Below are 11,654 nucleotides of genomic sequence, written 5' to 3'. Positions count from 1 at the left end.
AAGCAGATGGAATTCAACAAAATTAGAAGCAGTACAAGCTAGACATCATACATAACATGCAACCACATATAACAGTGCCAAGTTAGAGGGAGAACCTATGATGGTGCACTAGGGGAGACGTGCTCATCATCAACACAGCTATGTTGAGTGTCTATGCATGTGTTGTCTTGGAAATCATCTTGGGGGGATGGAGGAGTAGAATCTGTAGAGGCCCTCAGTTTGGAAGGAGCACCTTTATCTGCTGCCTTGCTAACTTCCTTCCGCCTTATTATTTTGAATTGTCAAGTAAAATCGACAAGAAAAAGCAATAAAATTCACTCTTGAGAACTCATTCGTGCATGATACTGACAATCACTACTTTGATGTAAGGCAAACACATGATAGAAGGATAGAATAATACGAAAAATAGGAGGACATGGCATATTCACAACTGTTTGTGTAAACTAAGAAGAAACCATTTCAACAAATAAGAAGCAATGCAAGCTAGACACGACATGAAAGATGCAACAAATATGGCTCTGCCAAGTTAAAAGCGCCCCATCATAAATGACATTTCAACAAATTAGAAGGAGCGCATGCTATATATCATATGAAAGATGCTACTAATATCACATTGTATATACTAAAGGTGTCTCATCATATTGATTGATGCAGGATACAAAAAAACAATAGTTTTATGTAAGGACATGCTTAATAGATAGATGTACTATGTATTAAAAATAGGAAGGCATGTCACATTAATAGGTATAATGTATAAACTAAGCAGAATAGCACATGGAATTTATCCAGATTGGAAGAATTACAATCTAGACACCATATGCAACATGCAAGCACATATCACGCTCCCAAGTTAGAGCAAGCACCCGCGATGCTAGTGTAGGGGAAATGCAGTAATCAACTATAGAGTTACATTCACTATCTTCATCTAGCCTTGCTGTTTCTTAAGAATCATGTGGGGAGGCTGACGCTGCATTCTTTAAATGAGGATCTTTTCTCACAATAGTCCACTGGCCTGACTGCCTCATCATAAGTGATTGATGAGGGATACACAAGAACATTAGTTTGATATAAGAACATGGTTAATAGATAGATGTACTAGTATGTACCAAAAGCAGGAAGGCATGTCATATTCAAAGGTATAGTGTGTAAGCTAAGCAGATGCAATTTAACCAAATTGGAAGCAATACAAGCTAGACATCCGGCTGGAGTGGTGAGCATGATCATCTAGGACCTGAGAGCCTGGTGGGAGGCGGGCTGCTGTAACATCCCAAATTTTCAATTTGGAATGTTATACATAGTCATCCATGCATACCATATTTTATTCAGATTTCGTCTCGCGATCCTCAAAATCCTAAGCAATTCAAGGACCCTCTGAGAGAGTTGGGGATTTCTGTTGGGGAACGTAGCAGAATTTTAAAATTTTCTATGCATCACCAAGATCAATATATGGAGTCATCTAGCAACGAGGGAGAGGGGAGTGCATCTACATACCCTTGTAGATCGCGCGCGGAAGCGTTCAAGAGAACGGGGTTGATGGAGTCATACTCGTCGTGATCCAAATCACCGATGACCTAGCGCCGAACGGACGACACCTCCGCATTCAACACATGTATGGTTGGGAAGACGTCTCCTCCAACTTGATCCAGCAAGGGGGAAGGAGAGGTTGCTGAAGATCCAGCAGCACGACGGTGTGGTGGTGGAAGCAACGGTGATCTCGGTAGGGCTTCGCCAAGCTTAGGGAGAGGGAGGAGTGTCACGAGAAGGAGAGGGAGGCGCTAGGGGCTAGGGTGCGGCTTCCCTCCCCCCACTATTTATAGGACCCCTAGGGGGCGCCGGCCCTAGGAGATTGAATCTCCAAGGGGGGGCGGCGGCCAAGGGGGGTGGAGTGCCCCCTAAACCAAGTGGGGCGCCCCCACCCCTAGGGTTTCCAACCCTAGGCGCAGGGGAGGCCCATGGGGGCGCACCAGCCCATCCGGGGCTGGTTCCCCTCCCACTTCAGCCCATGGGGCCCTCCGGGATAGGTGGCCCCACCCGGTGAACCCCCAGGACCCTTTCGGTGGTCCCGGTACAATACCGATTACCCAAAAACCTTCTCGGTGGCCGAAACTTGACTTCCTATATATAAATATTCACCTCCGGACCAATCCGGAACTCCTCGTGACGTCCGAGATCTCATCCAGGACTCCGAACAACTTTCGGGTTACCGTATACTAATATCTCAACAACCCTAGCGTCACCGAACCTTAAATGTGTAGACCCTACGGGTTCGGGAGAAACGCAGACATGACCGAGACGACTCTCCGGCAATAACCAACAGCGGGATCTGGATACCCATGCTGGCTCCCACATGTTCCTTGATGATCTCATCGGATGAACCACGATGTCGAGGATTCGATCAATCCCGTATGCAATTCCCTTTGTCAATCGGTACGTTACTTGCCCGAGACTCGATCATCGGTATCCCAATACCTCGTTCAATCTCGTTACCGGCAAGTCACTTTACTTGTACCGTAATGGATCATCCCGTGATCAACCACTTGGTCACATTGAGCTCATTATGATGATGCATTACCGAGTGGGCCCAAAGATACCTCTCCGTCATACGAACTAACAAATCCCAGTCTCGATTCGTGCCAACCCAACAGACACTTTTGGAGATACCCATAGTGTACCTTTATAGTCACCCAGTTACGTTGTGACGTCTGGCACACCCAAAGCACTCCTACGGTTTCCGGGAGTTGCACAATCTCATGGTCTAAGGAAATGATACTTGACATTCGGAAAAGCTATAGCAAACGAACTACACGATCTTTGAGCTATGCTTAGGATTGGGTCTTGTCCATCACATCATTCTTCTAATGATGTGATCCCATTATCAATGACATCCAATGCCCATAGTCAGGAAACCATGACTATCTTTTGATCAATGAGCTAGTCAACTAGAGGCTCACTAGGGACGTGTTGTGGTCTATGTATTCACACATGTATTACGATTTCCGGATAACAAAATTATAGCATGAACAATAGACAATTATCACGAACAAAGAAATATAATAATAACCATTTTATTATTGCCTCTAGGGCATATTTCCAACAGTCTCCCACTTGCACTAGAGTCAATAGTCTGGTTACATTGTGATGAGTCGAACACCCATGCAGTTCTGGTGTTGATCATGTTTTTCTCTAGGGAGAGGTTTAGTCAACGGATCTGCCACATTCAGGTTCGTATGTACTTTACAAATATCTATGTCTCCATTTTGAACACTTTAACGAATGGAGTTGAAGCGAAGCTTGATATGCCTGGTCTTCCTGTGAAACCTGGGCTCCTTGGCAAGGGCAATAGCTCCAGTGTTGTCACAGAAGAGAGTCATCGGGCCCGACGCATTGGGTATGACTCCTAGGTTGGTAATGAATTCCTTCACCCAGATTGCCTATTGTGCTGCTTCCGAGGCTGCCATATACTCCGCTTCACATGTAGATCCCGCCACAACACTTTTGCTTGCAACTGCACCAGCTTACTGCCCCACCATTCAAAATATACACGTATCCGGTTTGTGACTTAGAGTCATCCAGATATGTGTCGAAGCTAGCATAGACGTAACCCTTTACGACGAGCTCTTTGTCACCTCCATAAACGAGAAACATATCCTTAGTCCTCTTCAGGTACTTCAGGTTATTCTTGACCGCTGCCCAGTGTTCCATGCCAGGATTACTTTGGTACCTTCCTACCAAACTTACGGCAAGGTTTACATCAGGTCTGGTACACAGCATAGCATACATGATAGACCCCATGGCCGAGGCATAGGGGACGACACTCATCTTTTCTCTATCTTCTGCCGTGGTCGGGCATTGAGCCATGCTCAATCTCGTACCTTGCAATACAGGCAAGAACCCCTTCTTTGACTGATCCATATTGAACTTCTTCAATATCTTGTCAAGGTATGTACTTTGTGAAAGACCAATGAGGCGTCTCGATCTATCTCTATATGTAAGCAACTTCTCCAAGATCCTTCATTGAAAAACACTTGTTCAAGTAGGCCTTTATGCTTTCCAAGAATTCTATATCATTTCCCATCAACAGTATGTCATCCACATACAGTATGAGAAATGCTACAGAGCTCCCACTCACTTTCTTGTAAATGCAGGCTTCTCCATAAGTCTGCGTAAACCCAAACACTTTGATCATCTCATCAAAATGAATGTTCCAACTCCGAGATGCTTGCACCAACCCATAAATCGAGCGTTGGAGCTTGCACACCTTGTCAGCATTCTTAGGATCGACAAAACCTTCCAGCTGCATCATATACAATTCTTCCTTAAGGAAACCACTAAGGAATGCCGTTTTGACGTCCATTTGCCATATCTCATAATCATAGAATGCGGAAATTGCTAACATGATCCGGACGGACTTCAGCTTAGCTACGGGTGAGAAAGTCTCATCGTAGTCAACCCCTTGAACTTGTCGATAACCCTTAGCGACAAGGCGAGCTTTATAGATGGTCACATTACCATCCGCGTCTGTCTTCTTCTTAAAGATCCATTTATTTTCTATGGCCCGCTGATCATTGGGCAAGTCGGTCAAAGTCCATACTTCGTTTTCATACATGGATCCTATCTCGGATTTCATGGATTCCAGCCATTTGTCAGAATTTGGGCCCGCCATTGCTTCTTCATAGTTCGAAGGTTCACCGTTGTCTAACAACATGATTTCCAAGACAGGGTTGCCGTACCACTCTGGTGCGGAACGTGTCCTCGTGGACCTACGAAGTTCAGTAGCAACTTGATCTGAAGTTTCATGATCATCATCATTAACTTCCTCTCTAGTCGGTGCAGGCACCTCAAGAACATTTTCTTGAGCTACGCCACTTACTGGTTCAAGAGGTAATACTTCATCAAGTTCTACTTTCCTCCCACTTATTTCTTTCGAGAGAAACTCTTTCTCTAGAAAGCATCCATTCTTGGCAACAAAGATCTTGCCTTCGAATCTAAGGTAGAAGGTATACCCAATAGTTTCTTTAGGGTATCCTATGAAGACGCATTTTTTCGATTTGGGTTCGTGCTTTTTAGGTTGAAGTTTCTTGACATAAGCATCGCATCCCTAAACTTTTAGAAACGACGGCTTAGGTTTCTTCCCAAACGATAATTCATATGGCGTCATCTCAACGGATTTTGATGGAGCCCTATTTAAAGTGAATGCGGCAGTCTCTAAAGCATAGCCCCAAAATGATAGCGGTAGATCGGTAAGAGACATCATAGATCGCACCATATCCAATAGAGTGCGATTACGACGTTCGGACACATCATTACGCTGAGGTGTTCCAGGCGGCGTGAGTTGTGAAACTATTCCACATTTCCTTAAGTGTGTGCCAAATTCGTGACTCAAGTAATCTCCCCCACGATCTGATCGCAAGAACTTGATTTTCCTGTCACGTTGATTCTCGACCTCACTCTGAAATTCCTTGAACTTTTCAAAGGTCTCAGACTTGTGTTTCATTAAGTAGACATATCCATATCTACTCAAGTCATCAGTGAGGGTGAGAACATAATGATAGCCACCGCGAGCCTCAACACTCATTGGACCGCACACATCAGTATGTATGATTACCAATAAGTTGGTTGCTCGCTCCATTGTTCATGAGAATGGAGTCTTGGTCATTTTACCCATGAGGCATGGTTCGCACGTGCCAAATGGTTCGTAATCAAGAGACTCCAAAAGTACATCTGCATGGAGCTTCTTCATGCGTTTGACACCTATGTGACCAAGGCGCCAGTGCCACAAGTCTGTGGGACTATCATTATCAACCTTACGTCTTTTGGTATTCACACTATGAATATGTGTAACATTACGCTCGAGATTCATTAAGAATAAACCATTCACCAGCGGAGCATGACCATAAAACATATCTCTCATATAAATAGAACGACCATTATTCTCGGATTTAAATGAGTAGCCATCTCGAATTAAACAAGATCCTGATACAATGTTCATGCTTAAAGCTGGCACTAAATAACAATTATTGAGGTTTAAAACTAATCCCGTAGGTAAATGTAGAGGCAGCGTGCCGACGGCGATCACATCGACCTTGGAACCATTCCCGACGCGCATCGTCACCTCGTCCTTCGCCAGTCTCTGCTTATTCCACAGCTCCTGCTTTGAGTTACAAATGTGAGAAACCGCACCGGTATCAAATACCCAGGAGCTACTACGAGTACTAGTAAGGTACACATCAATTACATGTATATCACATATACCTTTAGTGTTGCCGGCCTTCTTGTCCGCTAAGTATTTGGGGCAGTTCCACTTCCAGTGACCACTTCCCTTGGAATAAAAACACTCAGTCTTAGGCTTGGGTCCATTCTTTGACTTCTTCCTGGCAACTTGCTTACCGGGTGCGGCAACTCCCTTGCTGTCCTTCTTGAAGTTCCTTTTACCCTTGCCTTTCTTGAACTTAGTGGATTTATTCACCATCAACACTTGATGTTCCTTTTTGATTTCCACCTCCGCTGATTTCAGCATAGAATATACCTCAGGAATTGTCTTTTCCATCCCCTGCATATTGAAGTTCATCACAAAGCTCTTGTAGCTCGGTGGAAGCGACTGAAGGATTCTGTCAATGACCGCGTCATCCGGGAGATTAACTCCCAGCTGAGTCAAGCGGTTATGCAACCCAGACATTTTGAGTATGTGCTCACTGACAGAACTGTTTTCCTCCATCTTACAACTGAAGAACTTGTCGGAGACTTCATAGCTCTCGACCCGGGCATGAGCTTGGAAAACCATTTTCAGCTCTTCGAACATCTCATATGCTCCGTGTCGCTCAAAACGCTTTTGGAGCCCCGGTTCTAAGCTGTAAAGCATGCCGCACTGAACGAGGGAGTAATCATCAGCACGTGACTGCCAAGCGTTCATAACGTCTTGGTTCTCTGGGATGGGTGTGTCACCTACCGGTGCTTCTAGGACATAATCTTTCTTGGCAGCTATGAGGATGATCCTCAGGTTCCGGACCCAGTCCGTATAGTTGCTGCCATCATCTTTCAGCTTGGTTTTCTCTAGGAATGCATTGAAGTTGAGGACAACGTGGGCCATTTGATCTACAAGGCATATTGTAAAGATTTTAGACTAAGTTCATGATAATTAAGTTCATCTAATCAAATTATTCAATGAACTCCCACTCAGATAGACATCCCTCTAGTCATCTAAGTGAAACATGATCCGAGTCAACTAGGCTGTGTCCGATAATCACGTGAGACGGACTAGTCAACATCGGTGAACATCTTCATGTTGATCATATCTTCTATAAGACTCATGCTCGACCTTTCGGTCTTCCGTGTTCCGAGGCCATGTCTGTACATGCTAGGCTCGTCAAGTTAACCTAAGTGTATTGCGTGTGTAAATCTGGCTTACACCCGTTGTATTCGAACGTTAGAATCTATCACACCCGATCATCACGTGGTGCTTCAAAACAACGAACCTTCGCAATGGTGCACAGTTAGGGGGAACACTTTCTTGAAATTATTACGAGGGATCATCTTATTTAAGCTACCATCGTTCTAAGCAAATAAGATGTAAAACATGATAAACATCACATGCAATCAAATAGTGACATGATATGGCCAATATCATTTGCTCCTTTTGATCTCCATCTTCGGGGCTTCATGATCATCGTTGTCACCGGCATGACACCATGATCTCCATCATCGTGTCTTCTTGAGGTTGTCTCGTCATCTATTACTTCTACTACTATGGCTAACGCTTTAGCAATAAAGTAAAGTAATTACATGACGTTTATGTTGACACGCAGGTCATAAATAAATAATGACAACTCCTATGGCTCCTGCCGGTTGTCATACTCATCGACATGCAAGTCGTGATTCCTATTACAAGAACATGATCAATCTCATACATCACATACATCATTCATCACATCCTTTTGTCCATATCACATCACAAGGCACACACTGCAAAAACAAGTTAGACGTCCTCTAATTGTTGTTGCAAGTTTTTACGTGGCTGCTATAGGTTTCTAGCAAGAACGTTTCTTACCTACGCCAAAACCACAACGTGATATGCCAATTTCTGTTTACCCTTCATAAGGACCCTTTTCATCGAATCCGATCCGACTAAAGTGGGAGAGACAGACACCCGCCAGCCACCTTATGCAACTAGTGCATGTCAATCGGTGGAACCAGTCTCACGTAAGCGTGCGTGTAAGGTCGGCCCGGGCCGCTTCATCCCACGATGCCGCCAAATCAAGATAAGACTAGTAACAGCAAGCAAATTGACAATATCCATGCCACAACTGCTTAGTGTTCTACTCGTGCATAGAAACTACGCATAGACCTAGCTCATGATGCCACTTTGGGGAACATAGCAGAATTTTAAAATTTTCTACGCATCACCAAGATCAATCTATGGAGTCATCTAGCAACGAGGGAGAGGGGAGTGCATCTACATACCCTTGCAGATCGCGTGCGGAAGCGTTCAAGAGAACGGGGTTGATGGAGTCGTACTCGTCGTGATCCAAATCACCGATGACCTAGCGTCGAATGGACGGCACCACCGCGTTCAACACACGTACGGTTGGGAAGACGTCTCCTCCAACTTGATCTAGCATGGGGGAAGGAGAGGTTGATGAAGATCCAGCAGCACGACGACGTGGTGGTGGAAGCAACGGTGATCTCGGCAGGGCTTCGCCAAGCTCAGGGAGAGGGAGGTGTGTCACGGGAGGGAGAGGGAGGCGCCAGGGGCTAGGGTGTGGCTGCCCTCCCTCCCCCCACTATTTATAGGACCCCTAGGGGGGCGCCGGCCCTAGGAGATTGAATCTCCAAGGGGGGGCGGCGGCCAAGGGGGGTGGAGTGCCCCCCAAGCCAAGTGGGGAGCCCCCACCCCTAGGGTTTCCAACCCTAGGCGCAGGGGAGGCCCATGGGGGGGTGCACCAGCCCATCTGGGGCTGGTTCCCCTCCCACTTCAGCCCATGGGGCCCTCCGGGATAGGTGGCCCCACCCGGTGAACCCCCAGGACCCTTTCGGTGGTCCCGGTACAATACCGATTACCCAAAAACCTTCTCGGTGGCCGAAACTTGACTTCCTATATATAAATATTCACCTCCGGACCAATCCGGAACTCCTCGTGACGTCCGGGATCTCATCCCGGACTCCAAACAACTTTCAGGTTACCGTATACTAATATCTCAACAACCCTAGCGTCACCGAACCTTAAGTGTGTAGACCCTACGGGTTCGGGAGACACGCAGACATGACCGAGACGACTCTCCGGTCAATAACCAACAGTGGGATCTGGATACCCATGTTGGCTCCCACATCTTCCTCGATGATCTCATTGGATGAACCATGATGTCGAGGATTCGATCAGTCCCGTATGCAATTCCCTTTGTCAATCGGTACGTTACTTGCTCGAGACACGATTGTCGGTGTCCCAATACCTCGTTAAATCTCGTTACCGTCAAGTCACTTTACTTGTATTGTAATGCATGATCCCGTGATCAACCACTTGGTCACATTGAGCTCATTATGATGATGCATTACCGAGTGGGCCCAGAGATACCTCTCCGTCATACGGAGTGACAAATCCCAGTCTCGATTCATGCCAACCCAACAGACACCTTCGGAGATACCCGTAGTGTAACTTTATAGTCACCCAGTTACGTTGTGACGTTTGGCACACCCAAAGCACTCCTACGGTATCCGGGAGTTGCACAATCTCATGGTCTAAGGAAATGATACTTGACATTCGGAAAAGCTATAGCAAACAAACTACACACTCTTTGTGCTATGCTTAGGATTGGGTCTTGTCCATCACATCATTCTCCTAATGATGTGATCCCGTTATCAATGACATCCAATTCCCATAGTCAGTAAACCATGACTATCTTTTGATCAACGAGCTAGTCAACTAGAGGCTCACTAGGGACGTGTTGTGGTCTATGTATTCACACAAGTATTACGATTTCTGGATAACACAATTATAGCATGAACAATAGACAATTATCACGAACAAAGAAATATAATAATAACCATTTTATTATTGCCTCTAGGGCATATTTCCAACAATTTCCCGGTTTTCAAATTTGATTTTATCAAATTTTGAAACGAGGATTTTTGGTTTTAATTATTTTACTCTCCAAAAATATTTCATACTAAAATATATGAGAGGAGATAATATGACTTCTCCAAGATAATTGAAATATTGGAGGAAAAATATTAAAATCAAATATTTGTTCTATTTGGATTTTTATTGCAATTTTGTTTGCATTAGCAAAATTGCACGTTTTTCAAAATTGAATTTTAGGGCCAAGAAAATGTTCATCTCGTTCTAAATATTTTATTTAGAAGGTGAAAATTTATTTTGGCATTTTTAGTTTTTTATTTATTTTTCTAGGATTTTATTTCTGTCGGCGGAATTGTTTTTTTTAAGTTCCCGCGCCCGACTGGGCCTAAGGCCCAGCCGAGCCAGGCCGGCTCAGCCGCCGCCGCCGCCTCCTGTGCGAACGCGTCGCCGCCACCGCCGCCACTCGGACCGGAGTCCGAGTTGGACTCCGCCTCCGCCGCGCCTTGCCCCCTCCTCCAAGTCACCGCCCCCGTCCCCTTTATATACGCCGCCGCCCCGAGCCCCAACACCACCACCACCGCCGCCAACCCCACCGCCCGCAGCCGCCGCCGCCCGCGCTCGCCGCCGCAGCCGCCGCCGCCTAGCGCCGCCGCCGCCGCTTGCCGCCAAGCCCCGCCGCCCCGCGAGCCGCCGCCCCACACCCCGCCTCGCCGGACCTCTCACCGGAGGTATCCACCGGATCCGAGCCATCGGTTTTTTTAAAACCGTTCGATTTAATTTTTTTCGAAACCCTAGTATTCGTTTTTTAATAAATCATTTTTTTTTCTCCGGTTTATTTATTTAGCGAGCGTTCGCTCGTTCGTTCATTTTAACGAACACGTTCTTCGTTTAAATCCAGATAACGAACGTCCATTTGTTAATCTGTTCATCGTTTTTTCTTTTATCGGATTTATTCCTCGATTTTTCTGATCGCGATTTCTGATCCGATCTTTGTTTATGTTTATCTTTTCGCTTGTTAGACAGAATCAGGCAATTCAAGCGCCTAGAGTTTCATCCCGAAACCCTCTTTCCGTTTAACCAACTCAAACAAGTTTTTCCTACTGTATAATTTGACCTAGTTTCAGATTAGTAAACGAAGCTTCTTTCTTTCGCCGTTTGAGTTTTGTTGCTCCGTTTGGTTTGATTCCTTTTGCGAACCGGAGTTCTTAAGTTGAAAATTCTAGCCAACCCTATTTTATTTGAGTTTTGCTTGTGCATCATTGCTTGTTACTTATGTATGCTATTGTTTGCTTGCGATAGAACACCCGGAGTGCGAAGCGTGCTACTACGAGTCCCTAGGTTTCGCAGACCGTCAGCAAGGCAAGTAACACTTTGATCATACCCTTTTATCACCCAGTTTTTATGCATTAGTTCCAATCCTCAAACATTGCATGATTAGGATGTCATTAACTTGTGGGTTGGGAAGTAGTTGATGAGGTAGAACCTATTGCCCTGTTACATTCAAACCCTTGGGAGTTACTCTACCGTTGCTTATATTACTATGCTATGCTCGTAGACGTGGTTTGGGTTTGAGTGAAATCCATGA

Source organism: Triticum aestivum, chromosome 1A, assembly GCF_018294505.1.
Source record: "Triticum aestivum cultivar Chinese Spring chromosome 1A, IWGSC CS RefSeq v2.1, whole genome shotgun sequence".
Lineage (NCBI taxonomy): Eukaryota > Viridiplantae > Streptophyta > Magnoliopsida > Poales > Poaceae > Triticum > Triticum aestivum.
The sequence above is the reverse complement of the archived record's forward strand: the minus strand, read 5'-3'. Positions refer to the sequence as shown.